The sequence below is a fragment of the Symphalangus syndactylus genome, chromosome 8 (genome assembly GCF_028878055.3).
Source record: "Symphalangus syndactylus isolate Jambi chromosome 8, NHGRI_mSymSyn1-v2.1_pri, whole genome shotgun sequence".
NCBI classification, from domain to species: domain Eukaryota; kingdom Metazoa; phylum Chordata; class Mammalia; order Primates; family Hylobatidae; genus Symphalangus; species Symphalangus syndactylus.
Genome location: NC_072430.2, coordinates 110,705,582 through 110,729,996, shown reverse-complemented (window position 1 = coordinate 110,729,996; position 24,415 = coordinate 110,705,582). Strand labels below are relative to the sequence as shown.

General features: G+C 42.6%; 1 protein-coding gene across 7 annotated transcripts in view; it reads left to right on the top strand.

The window, feature by feature from the left end:
• The first annotated feature begins 7,235 nt into the window (after window positions 1–7,235).
• Window positions 7,236–24,415, top strand: part of CMKLR2 (chemerin chemokine-like receptor 2) — a 43,071-nt gene continuing 25,891 nt past the window's right edge. For 2 of the 7 annotated variants that reach the window (XR_010122214.1, XM_063645038.1), the window contains exon 1: window positions 11,752–11,914. The gene's annotated coding sequence lies outside the window, so the exon portion shown is untranslated. Of the gene's footprint in view, window positions 7,410–11,592; window positions 11,674–11,751; window positions 11,915–24,415 lie in introns of those variants that run through there. The other 5 variants (XM_063645036.1, XM_055290369.2, XM_063645039.1 and 2 more) reach the window with 5 other exon arrangements.

Here is a 24,415-nt window from a genome sequence, read left to right as displayed (position 1 = left end):
TCTCAAAAGAAAGTATAAGGCTGGGCATGGTGGCTCACACCTGTAATCCCAGCATTTTGGGAGGCTGAGGCAGGTGGATCACTTGAGGTCAGGAGTTCAAGACCTGCCTGGCCAACATAGTGAAACCCTATCTCTACTAAAAATACAAAACAAAATTAGCCAGGCATAGTGGCATGCACCTGTAATCCCAGCTACTTGAGAGGCTGAGGCAGGAGGATCACTTGAACTAGGGAGGTGGAGGTTGCAGTGAGCCAAGATCATGCCACTGCACTCCAGCCTGGGCGACACAGTGAGACTGCCTCAAAAAACAAAAAAAGAAAGAAAGTAAAATCAGAAAGTATCTAGGGCAATTCATAGCAAGTAATAATAATAACACAAACATTTATTGAAACTTTACTCTTTATGTGCTTTACACATACCGTCTGAGTGAAACCTCACAACACTATGATATAGGTAATATCGTTATCCCCATTCACCAGATTAAAAAACCAGGGCTTGAATAATTTCAGAAACATGCTTAAGGTCATCTAGCCAGGCAGTGCAAGAGCAACTCGGATTAAAAAACTCGCCCTTCTAATGGCCCAGATCTTGCCATCAGTATTTGATGAGCTCTCCTCTCCCTCTGAAACAAGCGACTAATCACAAAATTGAAAGTTGAAGAGTCTCATTCTAGAGAGGAAAGACCTCTCTTGGAAAATGCGTGGTCAGTGCCTTTCTCAGGGCTGGGCCCTTTATCTCCAAGTGCAACAGCACTTAATCAGTCTGACTCTGCTTTTTCTACCAGCAAGTAATTTCTTCAGTGCCATTTCCATTTTCCGTTCTGGCCAAGAGTGTCCTGCTCTTTGCATTTATCACCCTTATGTGCCTTGGTGCCATAATAATTTTGGTTTTGTTTCCAGACAAATTTTCAAAGGTGACATTAACTGCAACTTTTTGATAGCCACAATGACAGGAGAGGAAATAAAATATCAAGTATGCTCTTTTTATTATGCTTTAAAGCACTATAAATTTGTATTCATTGCAGAGGGCTTGTGGGCTCTAGCTAAAGCTATAAGCTTCCAACTCTGTTGCTATCTGACTCTAGAGGATGCAAGAGAGGCTTTTGTTTTTCCATTTCAATATGCTTTATAATTCAACAAAAATTTCTCCTCACGTTGCTTCCTGGATTTCATAAAAACTTAAATGGAAAATATTAAGTAGCTTAATAGCAAAGCAACACGAAGCAGCATGCTTGGAATAACATTTTTAAAATATAGTCTCATTATATTAAATAAGTCTCATTATTGTAATTATGCTGCTACAAGTACAGTGAATGACATATCACGTCATTATTTAATTTTATGGAAAAAGCTTTCTAAATTGTTGACAGATAACACCAGATTCTCTTTTTATTTTGCCTAAATTGCAGCCTGTGCTAAGGTTTTGTCTTTTACTTTAATATTTCTTAAAATGTACTTATCCTTTAGGATACAACTTGATAATACTTTATTTCAGCATAAGATAAACCAGTAATTGCTTAGAAGACAGGTTTGACAGCACTGAAACTTTTGTGTTCTCGGGTGGCAATAAATTTAGTTGTCACTTTTTAAAATGCCTTAAAGAACTCTGTAGAGTATGACATTATGCAGCTATTAAAAGCCTGTTTGTGAATAATATGTAATGACATGAAAAAATGCTCATGATGTAAGTAAAATGGGTAGGCTATAAAACTCCATGTATGACCTAATCTCACATAGATATTTTTTAAATATTAAAAATATGCCAAAATGTCAAGATTGGTTTCTCTAAATGGCAGGGGGAGGGTTGAGAATGATTTCTGTCATTTTCAAAATGAGGTCTCCTTGTGTTGCCCAGGCTGGTCTTGAACTCCTGGACTCAAGTGATTCTCCCACCTCGGCCTCCCAAAGTGCCGGGATTATAGGCGTGAGCCACCATGCCTGGCTGCAACTTTTTTGGCCGGGCGCGGTGGCTCACGCTTGTAATCCCAGCACTTTGGGAGGCCGAGGCGGGCGGATCACGAGGTCAGGAGATCGAGACCACGGTGAAACCCCGTCTCTACTAAAAATACAAAAAATTAGCCAGGCGTGGTGGCGGGCGCCTGTAGTCCCAGCTACTCGGAGAGGCTGAGGCAGGAGAATGGCGTGAACCCGGGAGGTGGAGCTTGCAGTGAGCCGAGATTGCGCCACTGCACTCCAGCCTGGGCGACAGAGCGAGACTCCGTCTCAAAAAAAAAAAAAAAAAAAGAATTTGAGACCAGCCAGAGCAACATAGCAAGACCCTGCTTCTACAAAAAATTTAAAAATTAGTGAGGGGTGGCGTCACGTGCCTGTAGTCCTAGCTGCTCAGGAGGCCGAGATGGGAGGATCACTTGAGTCCAGGAGCTATAATCATACCACTGTATTCCAGCCTGGGCAATAGAGTGAGACCCTGTCTCTAAAAAAAAAAAAAAAAAAAAAAAAAATCAAGGCAGTAGTTGTTTAATAAGTATAAAGTTTTAGATTTTCAAGGTAAAAACATTCTAGGAGTCTGTTTCATGACAATGTAAAAGTGAATTACTGAACTGTACACTTAAAAATGGTTAAGGTCCAGGCCAGGCTTGGTGGCTCTCGCCTGTAATCCCAGCACTTCGGGAGGCCAAAGTGGGCAGATTACGAGGTCAAGAGATCGAGACCATCCTGGCCAACATGGTGAAACCCCGTCTCTACTAAAAATACAAAAATTAGCTGGGCGTTGTCGCGCACGCCTGTAGTCCTAGCTACTTGGGAGGTTGAGGCCAGAGAATTGCTTGAACCCAGGAGGTGGAGAATGTAGTGAGCAGAGATTGTGCCACTGCACTCCAGCCTGGGTGACAGAGCAAGACTCCATCCCCACCCCCCTAAAAAAAATGGTTAAGGTCCAGACACATGCCTTACAACTGTAACCCCAGCACTTTGGGAGTCTGACATGACAGGATCACTTCAGCCCAGGAGGTCAAGGCTGCAGTGAACCATGATCATGCCACTGCACTCCAGCCTGGGTGACAGGCTGAGATCCTGACTAAAATAATAGTAATAAGAAGAAGTAAATAAAAATGAAAGTGGTCAAGATACGTCAGGCACAGTGGTGTGTATCTGTATTCCCAGTTACCCAGAAGGCTAAGGCAAGAGGATCACATGAGCCCAGAAGTTTGAGACTATAATGTACTATGATAGCACCTGTGAATAGCCACTGCATTTCAGTCTAGGCAAAATAGCAAGACCTCGTCTCTTTTAAAAAATGGTTAAGACAGTAAGTTTTATGTGTTTTTTACCACAGTTTTTTTAGAAAGAAAAGTTTCTAAAAATTCAGTACAGAGAGCTCCAACAGAACAGAAGAAACCCAATGAACCGGGACATACATTGATAAGTTTGTGAAGGGGATCAGAATATGCCACCCCCAAATATACCACTTTGGTATAAGGAATATTTTGAGCTGAAGGCAATTAAGAAATAGTGGACATAGGAAGAACCTTTGCTCTCTTCCTTTCTGCCTAAAACCAGTGCATAGGTTTCCCTTTGTACAGGTAACACAAGTTTCCATTTATAAAGATATGTTTCTCTCTAGTACCAGGACAGGAGAATAAATTTAACCACAAGACTATCTTATCACTGGAGATGACACTGAATTGAGTCTGCATAACAAACTTGGGAGCTTATTTGGAGGTTCTAAAAGGGGAGCACAGCTACTCTTATTTCCTTGACCGAAGACCAGTCCTTCATCGGGGATGGTCATCCTCTTCCACCAAGTGTACAGCTTCGAGAGGGATGCATGTGGAGTGCTGAGGGAGGAAGGGGACACCCGCCTAGCCATCCAGATCAGCTGAATCAACCCTGGCAATCAATGGGGTGAGAGATGTCACAACCAGATCGCCCTCACATCCTGCATAACAAACTTTACTTAACAAGCCTTGTCTACTATACATTTCCTAGTCACCTTCCCACAATTTACTGCCCCTAGAAGCCCAAACCACCTCACTTTCCTTTGTCTAGTCACTTCTCTACAATTTATCACCCTTTGTTAAAATGGTATACAAGCTTTGAACTGCTTCTTTGGGTTTTTAATTCTTTTCTGTGAAGCCTCTGTGTGCTCGTGAAATAAATCTTTTCTCCTGTTAATCTGTCTTTTGTCAGTTCAGTTTGCAAGCCCCAGCTTCCAAATTTAAGAGGGTGCACAGGAACTTTTTCCTCCCCTACATTACTTTGATGTCTCCGTGTACCATTGCAGTGGTGTATCTATGCTGGCATCTATAGTAGATCAATTTTTAGTACCCGCTTTTTCAATATGACCAGAATAATTTCAGTAATATCATGAAATGAAACAAAAACTGCAGATGATAAGGTGTTTGTTTGTTTGTTTGTTTGTTTTAGAGTCTCCTTCTATTGCCCAGACTGGAGTACAGTGGAATGATTGTGGTTCACTGCAGCCTCAATGTCCTGGGCTCCAGTAATTCTCACATCTCAGCCTCCCAAGTAGCTTGGACTACATGCATGTGCTGCCACGGCTGGCTAATTTTTACAGACAGGGTCTCACTATGTTAACCTGGCTAGTCTCGGACTCCTGCACTCAAGCAATCCTCCTGCCTCAGCCTCCCGAAGTGCTGGGATTTCAAGTGTGAGCCACCACACTTAGGCATGAGCTACCACAGAATTTTTTTTTAATTGAACCTCATAATATATAATTGTGCCAGGAAACTAAATTAAAAATAAATGAGTAATATATATCCACTGCACAAAAAAAGAAAAAATGGACAATGATTTCCTCACAGTTTTTATATCTAACTAACACATTTGACCATAGATCTCTTGGTTACAGTATGACATAATAATATTTTATGCAAATAATTGTCCAGCAATTAAGAACTAAATTTTAATAAAACTGAAATGTCTGCAGAAGGTACAATTTAGGCAACTAGTAAATCACATCATTGCCATAATGCCTTTACTTCTTGATTCAGTTTGTAGTTTTAAAACAGAGCATTAAAAAACATTTTTTAAAAAATTTTTTTCCTTCCTCTTTTTTTTTTTGAGACAAGGTCTTGCTCTGTCACCCAGGCTCCTGAGTGCAGTGGCACAATCACACCTCACTGCAGTCTCAAAGTCCCGGGGTCAAGTGATCCTCCCACCTCAGCTTCCCAAGTAGCTGGGACCACAGGTACAAGCCACCATGCCCAGCATTTTTTTTTTTTTTTTTTTTTGTAGAGACAGAGTCTCACTACGTTGCCCAGGCCGGTCCTGAACTATTGGGCTCAAGTGATCCTCCTGCCTCAGCTCCCAAAATGACCATTTTTTAAAATAATTTTTAGGCCAGGTATCGTGGCTCATGCCTGTAATCCTAGCACTTTGAGAGGCCGAGGCAGGTGAATCCCCTAAGATCAGGAGTTCAAGACCAGCCTGGTCAACATGGCAAGACCCCGTCTCTACTAAAAATGCAAAAATTAGCTGGGCGTGGTGATGCATCCCTGTAATCCCAGCTACCAGAGAGGCTGAGGCAGGAGAATCACTTGAACTCGGGAGGCGGAGGTTGCAGTGAGCCAAGAGCATGCCACTGCACTCCAGTCTGGGTGACAGAGTGAGACTCCATCTCAAAAAAAAAAAAAAATTTAATGTAAAAAATATTCAAATTCAGCCAAAAATTTCATCTATGGACTGAAATTTACAATTGCCAAAGGAAAAAAAAATAGTACACCTTGAAGCACTTTTTGTTTCACTGTTTAAAATTTTAAAAAACTAAAAATTCCAAGAGAGAATATGGAATAAAGAAGTTGAAATGACAAGTTCTGCTTCTTTATTTTGCCATGGTTGTGCTATCATTATGTATTTTAAATCTGTTGTTTGAATGCAGGCACATGTAGATCACGATGGGAAAATACAAGCTGTGCCAATGTTTTGGAACCATTATCAACTTAATCTCAAGAGAAAGCATATCTGAATCAACACATGGCATCGGGGCATCTTTATAATTGGGAGTTTTTTCAGTTATCTTCAATGTAAAATACATTGTCTATTAAAGAGAAGTAACAAAAATTAAAATAAGAATACTTAGCTTTTATGTAAAATACATTGTCTAAGAGTAGATTATACATATTCATAAAACTACAGCTCATTATAATCACAGTAATTGTTCACAGCTTAAACCAAAACCAACAAGAGGTCTCTTGAGGGGAGGAGTATTTCATCATTGACTTGAGAATTGCTGGCACATGGTGCCAACAAAAAGCAGAAGGGCTTTAGCTGGTTTTATTATCGTTTTTAAATTCCCTACAGACAGTAGTCCCTTGATTGCCCACACCTGGGTGGACTGCTCCCTACTACATGGCCTTTCATCATACCTCCATTCCATAGTTAAGCTCAGCAAGGTTGGTTTTGTTAATTTCATATGCTTTATAACGCATTCAGGTTTTACTAGGGAAACACTGGGGATTCATTTTCTTTTAATGAACAAATCTAAAGTTCCTTATGCAGTAAAAATAAGCACCCAGTGACTTATTCTGCATATTCAATTTTCCTAAATGGAAGAAACTCAACAGGAAAAGAATTAGAAAGAGATACAAAAATTGAAAGTGCAAATTGCTGGAGGTTCCAGACAGTGTCCATGAGTGAGGAGAACAGAGGAGAAAGGTGTGGAGCTGGGATGCAATGCCCTGCCAAAAGCGGGCAGGTGGTGCTGGGAGTAAGCAACTACGCAGGCACCTCGAACAGTATCCTTGTTGGGACATGGGCCCAGTGTACCCAGATCTGCTAATTTTTTCATGAGTAGCCGATAATCTAGATGGCTAAGATTCCTGACTTCTAAATGTTGGAAATTAATTCAAACTCTAGAAAACACTGCTTCACAAACACAACACATTCACAGCTGCAGTGAACCCCCAGGCTACCAATTTCCTAATGAAAAATGCAAAAGTAGCAGCTGAACAAGTTTAAAGAGGTTGAGAAAATATGCTGTCTTATCTGATCCTTTTCCTTTCCTAAAATGTTGCATTTTGGAAAAATCCAGATACACTTACATCATAGCCACAATTATCTGCAGTTTAATGAGAAAAGTAGCATAATTACAGTAGGTAATTGGGAGTGACCTGAATGTCCACAGCAGCCCCTTCTCTTAAATCAGGGCCAACAATGGTGTCACCCAGATGCTGTTGACTAACTGATGTACAACAGATTTACTTAACCACTGGCAAACCACATTTCCTTTTCCAGGGCAATAACTTAAAAGATTATGTATTTCCCTTTGTTGCAAAGAGAGGAAATACTTCTTCCTAAACTCAGGGCAGCTGTGACCTGTACTCCCAGAGAAATCATTAAACCACAAGGATTCAGACAGAGCCCAGAGCCCTGAAAACTTTGGCCACGCACTTTCCCGCAGCAGCCACAGGCACCGGCAACTTCAGAGAGGTGAGTGCTTGCTTTGCTCCCCCAAAGCTTCACACCCCGCGCATGCCATGTGTCTGAGCCAGTAGACTGTAGTTAAGAAAACCAACCTAAAAATGCTTTGTATCTGGATCTTTTTTGAATTCGCATTTGGCTTGTTAAAAGTGAAGGTTTATTCAAATTAGAGATAAAACAGAAGCTGTTCCCCACATTTCTACAGGTAATTAGAACTTTGGAAATCTTAGTGGAAAAGATGGAGAACTAAGTCCTCCGCAGACTTTCCCACTAAGTATCCTCAAGACTCACTTTCTACATGGGGCAAAACAGAATTAGAAGCAAGAATCTAGACAAGGCTTCGTCCTCATTTAGAAGCCTTTAAGAATTCTCTGCTTTAAGTGGATGAAAACGTCCCTGTATGGCTGGGTTGCCATGGTTCCTTGCTGTGACCCCCAGGGCTACTGAGCCTGCCCTGTGAGTCCATTTCAGTCTCTGGAAAAAGCTTTGTGTGTCTGCAGCCTCACAGTTTAACCAAGTAAGGGCCCCCCAAGTCTAATCTCCAACCTGACTACCCTGAAGAGCCAGGCCTAAGAAAGGCATTTACAAAAGATAGTCATCACCCTGTATGACAGGAGGAAAAAATTGAAGTGTCTTTGTTTTTCATAAATCAGCTTCTTTGTAAGAAAGTGTCCTTTTGTATGTCTCTTTTCCAGTGCTTTTGTTCCAGATAGATTTTTTTTTCAAACAACAACAAAAAGATTAGAATGATCACTGACAAAAATTAATATGACGTGATGATATAATATTCTCCCAAATGGCTATTTCTAAAATTTCCATCATCAGAGTTTTTAGATGTTTGGGAGAAATGTGCTATTTTAACATCACACAAGAAAGAGAAAGAATAATGCTAACCTTAATGATATCAAAAGATGAAAGGCCAAGTTGGCAACCCCAATTTTTCTTGTGGGGTTGATGGGAGGGGAGGGGATGACCCACTTAAAATCGCCCAACCCTTTCTCACTATTAAACCTTCATTAGATTAATATAAATCTTCTCTTTTACCATGTAATATCTTCAAAAGAACAGTTTTCTAATAGTGATATTTCAAGCACTAGTAGAGAAATGCTATTTGTATGAAATGGGAGATCCTAGTCCCCAGAATAATATGATAGCGGCATTGTGTATCTTCCATCTCTGAGCCCAGTTGGCCCTATAGACCTGCTTGCACACATTCTTCTGTCAAAAACCTATTGAGATCAGGCATGGTGGCCCACGCCTGTAATCCCAGCACTTTGGGAGGCTGAGGCAGGAGGATTACTTGAGCCCAGGAGTTTAAGACCTGCCTGTGCAATACAGTGAGACCCTGTCTCTATTTTTATTATTTTTATTTTGAGATGGAGTCTTGCTCTGTCGCCCAGACTGGAGTGCAGTGGCACTATCTCGGCTCACTGCAACCTCCACCTCCCAGTTCAAGCAAGTCTCCTGCCTCAGCCTCCCAAGTAGCTGGGGACTATGGGTGCATGCCACCACTTCTGGCTAATTTTTGTATTTTTAGTAGAGACAGGGTTTCACCATATTGGTCAGGCTGGTCTTGAACTCCAGACCTCAGCTGATCCACCCACCTCCACCTCCCAAAGTGCTAGGATTACAGGCGTGAGCCACCGCACCCAGCTCCTGTCTCTATTTTTAAAAATAAAAATAATATAAAAAGAAACCCCTTGAAATACTAGCCATAACAGCCTTCAGAAAATTTGCAATTGATTTTTTAGGAAGTGGCAAAACTGTCCGGAAATCCTTCTACCTGGCAGAAGTTTTGCTATCCCTTCCTCTCATACACTCAATTCTATAAATATCTCTTCCAATAAGGAGATGGATAGCCCAATGGTTAAGTCTCTTAAGATAATGGTATTTGAAGTCAGAACGTCTGGAGCCAAACCCCAACTCTGCCACTTACACAAAAGCCTCTCTTAACAGATCTCCAATTAACTGACCCACCAGCTTAACCAATGCATCAAACCGCCTGGCTGTTATCTACTATACCCTTAATGCTCAGAGGTGGCAGGTAGCTTATCTCTAGTACACCTGAGCACTTGAGCTACTTTTGCATAACAGGTCAACTGCAAGTCATGCCTTAGGGTGTCAAAGGGAAGCTCTTCAAACATACATCAAACTATAAGGCACATTTGCAGAGATATTTTATTTATTATTCCTTTTATTTATTGTTTCTTAGACTAATTTCAAAGCTAAGCAAGCATATGTTTTAATTGTTTTAGGTGGTGGCTAAAACATAAAAATGTATACACTTTCCTGGGTTTCACTGTGTGCTTAAACTATGCTCGGCACATAGGACAATCCTTGATCAATGTCATTTCTCTTGTCACTTTTCATATTCTTTGCTACTCAATGGTTCCTGCTCTATAGCCAAAAATAAACTTATGTAAAGTAACCAAAACTTCCTGAGATTCTCTTCAATAATGGCTTTTACAGATGAAATTGTGATTTTGTGTAATTACAGAACATAGTATAGACTATAGTAAATACTAATACTGCTAACACAAAGGAATGGAAACTAGCAGAACTCTACTAAGTACCCCCTTCACTGACCACATCTATTCATCCGGTCTCACAAAACACTGAAAAATATGCCAAGATTGAATCAAGGGATTGAGGGTAGATGTGGAAGAGTATACATTCTTATAGGGCAGAGGCATATTTGTAGTTTGAAAAAGTGCACCCCCCACCCCCGACCTCCACCATGGGAATTCCTGCTTTAGATTTCCTAGACTTGGTCTTTAACAGTGGACAAAAACAAAATCCTGTGCTTCTCTGGCAGCTGACCTTTCACGGCCTAACAATTTCAGGTATCACATGGTTAAGCTGAAGTTAGACCATACAAAAATAAAGATATCGGCCGGCTGTGGTGGCTCACGCCTGTAATCCCAGCACTTTGGGAGGCCGAGGTGGGTGGATCATGAGGTCAGGAGATCGAGAACATCCTGGCTAACATGGTGAAACCCCGTCTCTACTAAAATACAAAAAAAAATTTAGCTGGGCGTGGTGGCGGGCACCTGCAGTCCCAGCTACTCGGGAGGCTAAGGCAGGAGAATGGCGTTAACCTAGGAGGTGGAGCTTGCAGTGAGCCGAGATCCTGCCACTGCACTCCACGCTGGGCGACAGAGCGAGACTCCGTCTCAAAAAAATAATAATAATAAATAAAATTTTAAAAATAAAGATAGCTAGCCGTCAGAGGTAAGCTCACCACATCAAGGCATGCCTGCCTTCAAGCTCCACGCTTCTCATCCCTTGAATTTATGAATTTTGAGTCCTGCCTCAGGTACACAGATGTGCCCACATCTGCCAGGCCCACAAAAGGTGACCAGGGATAAAAATCAAACCTTTAGGCCGGGCACTTTGGGAGACCCAGGTGGGTGGGTCACAAGGTCAGGAATTCGAGACCAGCCTGGCTAATATGGTGAAACTCCGTTTCTACTAAAAATACAAAAAAATTAGCTGGGCGTGGTGGCGCATGCCTGTAATCCCAGCTACTTGGGAGGCTGACGCAGGAAAATTCCTTGAACACGGGAGGCGGAGGTTGCAGTGAACTGTGATCACACCACTGCACTCCCACCTGGGCAACAGAGTGAGACTCCGTCTCAAAAAAAAAAAAAAAATCAAGTCTTTAAGGCCAGACGTGGTGGCTCATACCTGTAATCCCAGCACTTTGGGAGACTGAGGCGGGTGGATCACCTGAGGTCAGGAATTCAAGACCAGCCGGGCCAACGTGGTGAAACCCCGTCTCTACTAAAAATACAAAAATTAACCGGGCGTGGTGGTGGGTGCCTGTAATCCCAGCTACTCCAGAGGCTGAGGCAGGAGAATCACTTGAACCTGGGAGGCGGAGGTTGCAGTGAGCCGAGATTAAGCCATTGCACTCCAGCCTGGGCGACAGAGTGAAACTCTGACTCAAAAAAAAAAAAAAAAAAAAAAAAAACACGTTAAAATTCACACTTAACTAATATGTGATTCCATCTCTTCACTATCAGGACACACTGAAGCACAGAAAGTAAAATCTCCTGATGAGCCTTATACCATGCATTTGAAGAACATTCCATCTCTGCTAATTTAACGTGACTTTTCATAAGCAAAAGCCTACCCAGACAAAGGAGGGCTGAGTGCCCCCCATCCATTACTGATTTTCAGCCTGCAGCAGAACAGCTAGTAGCAGTGGTTTCCATTCAAAAAACAAACTTGTTACACAAACACAGGCTGGTCGAAAGAATTAATTTGTACAGTATGTTCATTGCTTACTTTTCTCCAGGATTGCATGATGAATTTTTATGGAGGGTGGTGGGGGAAGGGAAGAACTACATTCAAAACCCAACATCATTCTTCTCTACACTGTCATTTCAAAAGCCAGATAAAAGTGGAATGAGGAATGCAGCCGTTCTGAACACCACCCTCCATTTCATTCTGGAACCGGGAAGGTACACCCAGGCATGACAATAGCTTCTCTCCTCACTGAAAATTAACTGGTAAGTGCTTTCCTGTTTGTTTTCCTCAAACTGACACATTTACAGTGGACCTGATGAGGATTCCTGCAGATGATTTATTTACAAAACAGCATTTGACTAACTACCAGCTTGCAAAAAAGGAAAAGGACTCCTGATCGTTTACAAAATGCTCTGTCTGCAGATTGGTATTTTTGGTCTTGGCAAAAGTGTTTGGGGGCGATCCTACAGGGTTGGCTACAGCTGCTGATTAATCCTAAAACACTGCAAGAGAGAAAATGAGCATGTTGCTGGGGTGGGCGGACAAAGAAGAACTTTCAGTAATTTTCTCAGCTTTTACCTACATAATTACAGCTCGTAAATCTGTCTTTTAAGGAGTTGTGATCTAGAAATAGTCAAACATCATTTGTGGAAGGCTCACTGTTGAGAAACTAGTAGAAAAAAATGGTACTCCGAAATGAAAGCTGATATTGCCCTCTTTAGATTACAAGGTGGGAAAAAAGTTCTAAATTGAGTTGTAATGCGGTTGCTCGCCACTGGCTCCCCATTTTTACGATGAAAGGCTTGTGGCTTGTTGGGCCTTCCCATTTCTTTCTTGTTGTTGCCTTTTTGAATCTGGCTATCAATTTCTTTTTAGAATAATTGGTATCTGGGCTCTCCCAACAAGGGGTAGATGGCTAAATACAGGGAAGACTGTGGGAGAGAAGGGTTCAGCTATTCAATTGTTCCTGTTCTAGTCAGAAACTGTGAGCACCAATTGCCTTTTATCTTTTCCTCCAAAAGAAAGCTAATGAAAACCAAATAAAGTTTGATAACAGAACTTTCACTGGCAATAATACTCTTAAATTGCCTTTTTCACTTAAGGCAGACTCATTCACTCAAGAATCCACAAACCTGTTGTTAAATTAATCCGATGGTATTTTTGTTTTGTTAAAGAAAAAAAAAAGGCAAAGGGAGCTTTCCTGGGTCTCCAGTTACAAGTAATTACTCCTAGTGAATAATTCTCATCATATCTGTACATCTTCCAGACACTAGATTATTATGTTTTTCATGGCCTATTTTATGATTTTATGTAATTTAAGTCATTTAGTTTATAAAAGGTCATACATTTTCTGTTACTTGACCGCTAATTGTCATGTCCCTGAGATAAATATTTAATAACAGATCATGTTAACCGAATGATAATCATGTAAAAAATAAATGAAGTAGAAAAGACTGAATATGCAAAACTGATAATAGATGTGTTACTCTGATGGTGAGATTATAGATGTGTCACGGAGAAAAAACTTCTCCTGTTCCCTCTTAGATTTGTTATCAGGCGCCAGCAAATGAAATTGACAGAAGAAAGATTAGCAAGAGAAAACAAAATTTAATTGTATGTATGTAGATATGGGCGTTCCCAAGTAAATGTGACTCAGAGGTTGCTGAGTGAGCTATGATTGTGCCACTGCATTCCAGCCTGGGCAACCAGGACCTAACCCTATCAAAAAAAAAAAACATGACTCAGATAAGTAGTTAGAATTTAGGGCTCACATGCCGTCTTTTTCTTTTTTTTTTTTTTTTTTTAATGTGTGGTTTTTTTGTTTTTTGTTTTGTTTTATATATGCCATCTTAATAGGAGAATAGGAGAAATGGAAGAGAAGGGCACTTATGGGAAAACAAATGACTTTTTGGAAACATAAATGGGTCCTTAGGAGAACAGACTGGTGATACGATAGTTTTAGTGACAATAACTTCAGGTGTGGTGTGGAGACTTCTCATCTCTGGTGATAAGATAAGGCCAGGAGTTTGAGACCAGCCTTTAGTAGAGACTCTGTCTCTACTAAAAATACAAAAATTAGCCAGAAGTGATGGCATGTGCCTGTAGTCCCAGCAATTCAGGAGGCTAAGACAGGAGAATTGCTTGAACCCAGGAGGTGGAGGCTGCAGTGAGCTAAGATCATGCCACTGCACTCTAGCCTGGGAGACAGAGCAAGACTCCGTCTCAAAAAACAAAACAAAACAAAAAATAACTGAATGAATTGGGTATAGTTCCTCCATGTTAAGTGCTTTACATAACTGGATACAGTGGAGACCAATATTCAACCAAAAGTGATCACTATAAACACATGAACTATCATCATTATGAAAGTGCTTGAGGAACACTAGCGGGCGGGTCAGGCACAGGATAAAGGCAGAGTTAATCTGAAAAAGAAAGAAAAGGAAAAGATTTCATGGAGAATGAGTTTGAAAGGAGGTAGACAACCTGGCAACTTGAAAAAGGTGGAGAATCCAAGCAGGACTATACATGTGCCTGCTTGAATTTTCATTAGGACCAAATTGTCCCTAGGCATGAAAAATAATAAAATACAAAGTTGAATCGACGTTAAATCATTGAACCTAGAAAAAATGGCATATAGATATGACATCCTTAATTTTTCACAAAACTTTCTTTTTAACAGTTTATAATGATAAACCTCTAATTGAGTGGAAAAATCTGGCAATGAAACATTTTACTTAATTGTATAAGTGAGAGTTGACAGAGCTTTTTCTTTATTCAGTTGTGCCATATAAAAATGCTATTTGCAGGCCGGGCATGGTGGCTCATGCCTGTAATCCGAGCACTTTGGGAGGCCGAGGCAGACTGATCACCTGAGGTCGGGAGTTCGAGACCAGCCTGACCAACATGGAGAAACTCCGTCTCTACTAACAATACAAAAAAATTAGCCCAGTGTGGCACATGCTTGTAATCCCGGCTACTTGGGAGGCTGAGGCAGGAGAATCGCTTGAACCTGGGAGGCAGAGGTTGCAGTAAGCCAAGATTGTGCCATTGCACTCCAGCCTGGGCAATAAGAGTGAAACTCCGTCTCAAAAAAAGAAAAGAGTAAAAATGCTATTTGCTATTCACAATAGCAAAGACCTGGAATCAACCTAAATGCCCATCAATAATAGACTGGATAAAGAAAGTGTGGCTCATATACACCATGGAATACTATGCAGCCATGAAAAGGAATTAGATCATGTCCTTTGCAGGGACATGGATAGAGCTGGAAGCCATTATCCTCAGCAGACTAATACAGGAACAGAAAACCAAACATGAGGCCAGGCATGGTGGCTTACGTCTGTAATCCCAGCACTTTGGGAGGCTGAGGCAGGCAGATCACCTGAGGTCAGGAGTTCGAGACCAGCCTGGCCAACATGGTGAAACCCTGTCTCTACTAAAAATACAAAAATTAGCCAGCCGTGGTGGTGCACACCTGTAGTCCCAGCTACTTGGGAGGCTGAGGCACGAGAATTGCTTGAACCTGGGAGGCAGAGGTTGCAGTGAGCTAAGATTATGCCATTGCCCTCCAGTCTGGGTGACAGAGTGAGACTCTGTCTCAGAAAAAAAAAAAAAGAAAGAAAAAGGCCAGGCTTGGTGGCTCACACCTGTAATCCCAGCATTTTGGGAGGCCGAGGCGGGTGGATCATGGGGCCAGGAGATCGAGACCATCCTGGCTAACACAGTGAAAGTCCGTCTCTACTAAAAATACAAAAAATTAGCCGGGCATCATGGCGGGTGCCTGTAGTCCCAGCTACTCAGGCGGCTGAGGCAGGAGAATGGCGTGAACCTGGGAGGCGGAGCTTGCAGTGAGCCGAGATTGCACCACTGCACTCCAGCCTGGGCAACAGAGTAAGACTCCGTCTCAAAAAAAAAGTAAAGAATAAAAGAAAAAAGAAAACCAAACACGGCATGTTCTCATTTATAAGTAAGAACTGAATGATGAGAACACATGGACACATGGGGGTAACAACACACTGGGGGCACGTGGGAGGGCTAGGGGAAAGAGAGCATCAGGAAGAATAGCTAATGGATGCTGGGCTTAATACCTAGGTGATGGGTTGATTTGTGCAGCAAACCACCCTGACACACATTTACCTATGTAACAAACCTGTACATCCTGCACCTGTATCCCAGAACTTAAAAGTTGAAAAAAACAACAAGAAAAGTGCTGGTTTTTTTTTTGTTTTGCTTTTTTTTTGGAGACCCAGTCTTACTCTGTCACCCAGGCTGAAGTGCAGTGGTTGCGATCTCAGCTCACTGCAACCTCTACCTCCTAGGTTCAAGCGATTCTCATGCTTCAGCCATCAGAGTAGCTGGGATTATAGGCATGTACCACCATGCCTGGCTAATTTTTGTATTTTTAGTAGAAATGGAGTTTCACCATGTTGGCCAGGCTGGTCTTCAACTCCTGGCCTCAAGTTATCCAACAACCTCAGCCTCCCAAAGTGTTCAGATTACAGGTGTGAGCCACCGAGCCTGGCTGTGACCTTGACTATTTTTGATCTAACAAAATGGCAGTTTCTTATGCTTTGACATAAAAAATGGATCAAAATGTAATAAAAATAGAAGGCTGGGCCTAGTGGCCCACACCTGTAGTCCCAGCACTTTGGGAGGCCAAGAAGGGAGGGTTGCTTGAGCCCAAGAGTTTGAGACCAGCCTGGGCACTGTAGTGAGTCCTTGTTTCTACCAAAAATTTAAGAATTAGCCAGGCATGGTAGTGCATGGCTGTAGTCCCAGCTACTTAGGAAGCTGAGGCAGGAGGATTGCTGGAGCCTGGAAGGTGGAGGCTGCAATGAGATGTGATCATGCCACTGCATTCTAGCCTGCATGACAGAGTGAGACTCTGCCTGGAAAAAAAAAAAAAGTTACATATATTTATATATGTAAATATTTGTCTCATTTTATATAAATATTTGTTTTGTGTATTTCTATACATTAAAACCATAGTAAGCATAACATTTGTTTGTTTATTTTTGAGACATGGCTCTCTCTGTTGCCAGGCTGGAGTGCAGTAGCACTATCACAGTTCACTGTAACTTCGACCTTCTGGGCCCAATTAATCCTCCCACTTCTGAGTAGCTGGGACTCCAGGCATACACCACCAAGCCTGGCTACTCTTTCGATTTTATAGAGATGGAGGTCTCATTATGTTTCCCAGGCTGGTTTCAAACTCCTGGCCACAAGCAATCCTCCCACCTCTGCCTCCCAAACTGCAGGAATTACAGGCATGAGCCACCGCACCCAGCCTAAACATAACATAGTTTTGATGATTGAGAAAGCACTTCCTTCTTTTTTCACGAGACATTCATTGAGCACCTACTGAGCACTTTGTTCCTTGCTGAGATATAAAGATGAGTAAAAGTTATTCCTTGCCCTTGATGTTCTTAGTTTAGTAAGGGAGATGAGCACCTTAACAGATCATTACTCAGAGAGACTGTGTGTGCAGGGATTAAGAAGGAAGGCCCTGCCTGGGCACGGTGGCTTACGTCTTAATCCCAGCACTTTGAGGGGCCGAAGTGGGTGGATCACCTGAGCTCAGGAATTCGAGACCAGCCCGACCAACATGGAGAAACTCTGTCTCTACTAAAAATACAAAATTAGCTGGGCGTGGTGGCACATGCCCGTAATCTCAGCTACTTGGGAGACTGAGGCAGGAGAACCACTGGAACCCAGGAGCCAGAGGTTGCGGTCAGGAGTTTGAGACCAGCCTGGCCAACATGGTGAAACCCTGTCTCTACTAAAAATACAAAATTAGCCAAGTGAGGTGGCACATGCTTGTTGTCCCAGCTACTCCGGAGGCTGAGGCAGGAGAATCGCTTGAACCCTGGAGGTGGAGGTTGCAGTGAACCGAGATCATGCCACTGCACTCCAGCCTGGGCAACAGAGCAAGAAACTCTGTCTCAAAAAAAAAAAAAAAATTGCCGGGCGCGGTGGCTCACGCCTGTAATCCCAGCACTCTGGGAGGCCGAGGCGGGCGGATCACGAGGTCAGGAGATCGAGACCATCCTGGCTAACACGGTGAAACCCCGTCTCTACTAAAAATACAAAAAATTAGCCGGGCGAGGTGGCAGGCGCCTGTAGTCCCAGCTACAAGGGAGGCTGAGGCAGGAGAATGGCGTGAACCCCGGGGGGCGGAGCCTGCAGTGAGCCGAGATCGCGCCACTGCACTCCAGCCTGGGTGAAAGAGCGAGACTCCGTCTCAAAAAAAAAAAAAAATTATAAGCAACACATGACAGTGACAATGGTTTATGGTGAACTTGTTTGCTCCTCATACCAGTTTATAGAAAAATCTCATCATCTTTTCCTAGAAATGGGACCTGTTGTCAGTGAGAAGTGCTGGTCTAAGGAAGTGGCTGAACAGATTGAACACACCTCTCAGGAGTGGGGCTGGCTTTTCTAGATCCTCAACATTCTTTTAATGCTTCTGATTTAAAAAAAAAAAAAAAAAAAAAAAAGGAGGGGGCGGGAACTGAAACAGGAACTAATGGATTTGATGATAATCAAGAACTCAAATTCTCTTCTCCAGTTCATGTTTGTCTTCTCAGACAAAATAGTTATTGCCAAGATGCCCAGGCACATGAATGCCTTTATCAAAACCTACTGAATAGTCTTTCCTTCAATAAATACTATTGAGCCCTACAGTTTGCCAGGCACTGTGCTAGGCTCTGGGAGTATGAAGGTAAGCAAAACCACAGGCTGGTGGCGGAGACAGACATTCTTGAAATAAGCCTCCACATACATTATAACAGTTGCTCTAAGTGAGGAGCTTAGAGCAGGGGCCCTGATTTAGGCTGGGGCATAAGTTTGTGGACGCAGGGAAGAGTTCATTTAGGGAAGTAACATCTAAAAGTACCACTTACCCTTTAGAAGAGCTGGTGATTTTCTCTTTAATTCCAAAACCACCAGCAAGTTTAGGAGATAAAAGCTTAGTCAAATAAATTTTTGGTTACTATATGGAAAATGCCATGTTGATATAAATTATTTATTCTATCACCCAGCTGTATTGATAACATTAAGCATGGCCTTTCCATATGTTATTGTGCCCCAATGTGACTCTCATTTTATTAACTGTATTCAAAATAAAACCATCCACCTTTAGAATGATTTTATCCCTATCAACACACACATATAAATGCATACTTAATTACAGTTCTTTACATACAACAAACAAGTTGGGAAAAATTTAGATGGTAAAATGAAATGGTTTCTTTCTTGTCTGGGAGAGACTCCTTGTTCTGGAATGATATTTCATAGATAAACATGGTGTTTCTCCATGATCTTCCTTTTGGGTTTTTGGTAGTTGAATGGGGAAGGGTGTATTTCAGCACACACTGAAAACTGCTTGTCTTGTAGGAAGGATTATAATACACCAAACAGGCCAGGCGCAGTGGCTCATGCCTGTAATCCCAGCACTTTGGGAGGCCGAGGCGGGCAGATCACCTGAGGTCGGGAGTTCGAGACCAGCCTGACCAACACGGAGAAACCCCGTCTCTACTAAAAATACAAAATTAGCCGGGCATGGTGGCATATGCCTGTAATCCCAGCTACTAGGGAGGCTGAGACAGGAGAATCGCTTGAACCTGGGAGGTGGAGGTTGCGGTGAGCCGAGATCACGCCATTGCACTCCAGCCTGGGCAACAAGAGCGAAACTCTGTCTCAAATAATAATAATAATAATAATATACCAAACACTGTGTAAAAGTGGCATTTTCACCTCACACCTAAAATCCCACCACTTTGGGAGGCCAAGGCAAGAAGATCACTTGAGCCCAGGAGTTCAAGACCAGCCTGAGCAACAGAGTAAGACTGCTGTCTCTACCCCAAATTAAAAAAAAAAAAAAAATTAGCCGGGTGTGGTGGCGCGCACCTGTAGTCCCAGCTACTGGGAAGGCTGAGGTGGGAGGACCACTTGAGCCCAGGAGTTCGAGGCTGCAGTGAGCTATGATTGTGCTAGTGCACTCTAGCCTGGAGACAGACTCTGTTTCCAAAAAAAGAAAGAAACAAAGTCGTATTTCGAGACTTCCTCAGAAATATGTTAGATTTCCCAAAATGCAGTAAGTTAAAAAAAAGTTTAGCTATTTTAACTTGTTACTTGAACATTTACAAGAATATTCACACATCTTTCAGCCTTAAATAAATAAAAGATTGATTTTTGAAAATAGAGACCTATTTTCTTGATATGGTAAATGGAATCTGCTCAGAATCACTGGATGCTCTTTACTAATTTCCCACATTATGACCACTTCTGTTTACTTGTTTCTCAAGCAATCAGTAAATGATATATTCATCAAACTTAAGAGAGTAAACAAAATGTATCTCTTCCTAAGAAAAACAACTGATTGTTTCTTTAGCCAGTTGGATTACAGCAGGTCAGTGAGATCATAGCAAGTAGTCTGATTATGTTGTACTGATATTCATCACAAGAAATGAACTAATCTACACAAATCTTTTGCTGCAAAATAAATAAACTCCTTTGGTGGAACATTATCACAAGATCAGAATGTGCCACTTTCTTATGACGGAATGAACACAGTGTAGCTTTACTGTAACAGCAGGAAACCATTATTTTGTGGCTCACAGCAGTCTTTCAGTTGATGTTTTCTCTCAGGATGAAACGCAGATCCAAAATGCCATCAAAAGTACCCACAAACCGGGTGCGGTGGCTCATGCCTGTAATCCCTGCTACTCAGGAGGCTGAGGGCAGAGGAATTGCTTGAACCTGGGAGGTTGAGGTTGCAGTGAGCCAAGATCATGCCACCGCACTCTGGCCTGGGCGACAGAGCGAGACTCGAAAACAGTAACCACAAATGAGCTCTGTGATTGGAGCCATTGATCATTATATTAACTAGAAGCCCAAGAATTTGCTATGTTTCAGCAAAGTCATGTAAGTCATGTGAAATATTTCATAATACAATGTAATGAAAGAATCAAGTAAAGTCATAGCAATGATATTGCACTTTTTTTTTTTTCGGGGGGGACGGAGTCTTGCTCTGTAGCCCAGGCTGGAGTGCAGTGGCGCGATCTCAGCTCACTATGAGCTCCGCCTCCCGGGTTCACACCATTCTCCTACCTCAGCCTCCCGAGTAGCTGGGACTACAGACGCCCGCCACCACGTCTGGCTAATTTTTTGTATTTTTAGTAAAGACGGGGTTTCACCATGTTAGCCAGGATGGTCTCGATCTCCTGACCTCCTGATCCGCCTGCCTCGGCCTCCCAAAGTGCTGGGATTACAGGCGTGAGCCCTGCGCCCGGCCTGATATTGCACATTTATTGAGCTCTTACTATGATCCAGACACCGAGCTATGCCCTAGCATATATTATCTTTTGTCATTCATACAATAAATCTAGAACAGTTTACTCATGGTTTCTTCCTCAGTTCCCTAGATCATCGATGAAGGAACAGGAACTGATTGTACCAAAACATTTATATAGTAAGCTTGATCAATGTATTTGATGTAGTATCTATGCTGGGCTGAGAAAAACATGCAAAGCAGTACCTACAAATAAGAAAACAGGAACTAAGCTGGGCATGGTGGCACATGCCTGGAGTCCCAGCTACTTGGGAGGCTGAGGCTTCCCACGACCGCCCCTCACATTCATTAGTTCGCTAGATCAGGTCGGAGAACTCGGGAAAATGGCGTACTTACAAGACTGCAGGTTTACTACAAGCGCCAGAACTCAAGAAGAGCCGGATGGAAGCGATGCACGGGACAAGGTCTGTGGGAAGCGGCGCGGAGATTCCATGCCCTCTGGGCGCGCCACCATTTCCAGGACCTCCGTGTGTTCACCAAACCGGAAGCTCTGGCTTTTACGGAGGCTCATTACTTAGTCATGATTGATTAAACCACTGGCCATTGGAAATTAATGCAATCTCCAGCCCCCAGTCCTCCCCTGGAGGTGGAAGTTGGAAGTTGGGAAGTGGGCTGTGGACACGATTTGTAATGAATGCAAGACACCGGTGTTGGGCTGCTTTTTTTTTTTTTTTTTGAGAGTCTTGCGCTATTCGCCCAGGCTGGAGTGCAATGGCGCGATCTTGGCTCACTGCAAACCTCCACCTCCCGGGTTCAAGCAATTCTCCTGCCTCAGCCTCCCGAGTAGCTGGGATTACAGGCATGCGCCACCATGCCCGGCTAATTTTTTTTTTTTTTTTTTTTTTTGTAATTTTAGAGGAGACGAGGTTTCACCATGTTGGTCAGGCTGGTCTTGAACTCCTGACCTCAAATGAGCCGCCCGCCTCGGCCTCCCAAAGTGCTGGGATTACAGGTGTGAGCCACTGTGCCCGGCCTGGGCTCTTTCAAACGGAGCAAGGTTCAAGTTTGTGCCTACAAAGGGGCACAAAACAGGGTTATCTAGGAGGGAGGAGGTCGATCTGGTACCAAGAAAGAACTAGGGTGGAAGGTGAGTTTGGGAGGTGTCCGCAATAGGAAAGGAAACGCGCTGGAGTGGGTGCAGTGGATGGAGGGGTGACAGGCTTTGAGGGGCTGGCAGCATCTGAGGTCCACAGTGCCATGTGGACCAAGGCACTGAGAGGAGCAGAGTTTTCCTCTTTTGTAGTAAGGTAAGCTGGCCGCCTGACCTGGGTGGGTTGAAACCCCGCCCCCCGCCGCTGCCACCACCCACCTCCCCCATCCCCACCCGAATGAGGCGGGCGCCCTGGGCGAATAGCTATGGACGCCATCCAGCTTTAACCACGCTAGTGCGGAACGTGGTGGCGCGCCTGCAGCCGCAGCTACTCAGGAGGCTGAAGCAGGAGAATTGCTTGAGTCCAGGAGGTTGAAACTGCAGTGAACCATTATTGCGCCACTGCACTCCAGTCTGGGCTACTGAGCGAGACCTGTCTTTTAAAAACAAAGGGAAACACACACACAAAACAAGGCTGTGATCCTATGATCTTTAGCCAATCTGACTCCATCCCTTTTCAAACAGTCTAAAGATTATTTAAAAAAATATATTTCATACCGTCCTCTCTCTATACCCTCCATGTCACCCCATCCCTTCAAAAAACTTAGTAGAACCTAACAGAACCTTAGGGTTTCAGCGCTTACTGAACTTTAGACATCAACAAGTCTAATCACGTGTAATGTCTGATTTCCTGCTTAAAACCCCTCACTTTATTGTTGCATCATTAAACATCTCCAAGTATGAGAATTATACCACCCTCTGACATAGCTTTACAGTAGAATGAAAGCTCCATAAGTTCTGTGGCCTACTATCTCTCCAGGGCCTAGAATACATAGTAGGTGCTGAATAAATAATCCATTTAATTTAGTTTTTAAATGTTTAACAACTATAATCTTTAGGAAATTCTGCCTTACATTGAGCTAACATTAGAGTCCCTCAATTTTTTGAAGCCAGTTTGAACAGTTCCCTCTTCCAAATGCCAGCCCTTGGGCATTTGAAAAAATTGTTACCCTGCTCTTTCTTTTCCAGGATAAATAGCTTCCACCAGTTTGCTCAATGCTCTTCACATGATATAGTTTCTCTCCATCCGGTTCCCTCTCCTCTGGACATATTTCAGTTTATCATTGTTTCTCTTAAACTGTAATTCCCAGAAAAGAACACAGTTCCCCTAGGTGCTGTCTGATCAGTTCAAGTAGAATTGGATAAACACTCCCCCAATTCTATTAAGACAGCCCAAGGGCAAAGTTACTTTTTTTTTTTTTTTTTTTTTTAGCTGTCTCATCCCGTTGTTGACTCACATTGAGCTCAAGGTCAAGGAGAAAGGTTGTGTTTGGGCAGAAATTTAGGTTGTTTAAATCACAGAACAGGTCATCACAGGGCACTAATTCTGATGCCCTTGGTGAATGGTGTGTGTTCAAAGGAAATGTATATGAAAAGTGGTTGTGTGGGACCCCGCTGGGGTACACTACATTTACTTCCTTTTCATGGTGAAAAGGCACTAAGTAAGCCATTAGTCAATATTACATATCTCTTTAATGTAGAATTATGAAATCCATTTTAAGGAAATAATTCAGGGCCTGCAATTGCTGCCTAGACACATTACCTGCTAGGAAAACCTGTTGGAGAAGATTATTTGCTTTGCATGGCAACTGGCATAAAGTTCAGTGCAGGTGTTGCTTAACAAATGAATGCTGACCAGGCAGGGTGGCTCACACCTATAATCCCAGCACTTTGGGAGGATCACTTGAGGTCAGAAGTTTGAGATCAGACTGGCCAACATGGTAAAAACCCATCGCTACAAAAGATACAAAAATCAGCCAGGAGTGGTGGCGGGTGCCTGTAATCTCAGTTACTCAGGAGGCTACAGTGGGAGGATCTCTTGAGTCCAGGAGTTTGAAGTTGCAGTTAGCTATGATTGTGTCCCTACACTCCAACATGGGAGAAAGAGTGAGACCCTACCTCTAAAAAAGAATAATAAAAATAAAACGAAAGAAAGAAAGAAAGAAAAGGAAAAAACATGCTTTGTCTGATTTTTGCCTTGTTAGAGAAAATCTGTGATGAGAACAAAAGATACAGGAAATTATTCTAAAAGTAGAATTTTTAAAACAAAATTTTCTTGTATCAGATGGTTTTTTACTGTGTTCCTTCCAAGTTCATTGTCAGAAATAAACTGCCTATTAGGTATGATGGCACATGCCTGTAATCCCAGCTACTCCAGAGGCTGAAAGGGAGGATCTCTTGGGGCCAGGAGTTCTAGTCCAGCCTGGGCAACATAGCAAGATCCCATCTCTATAAAAATAAAAAAGAAACATAAAAAGGAAA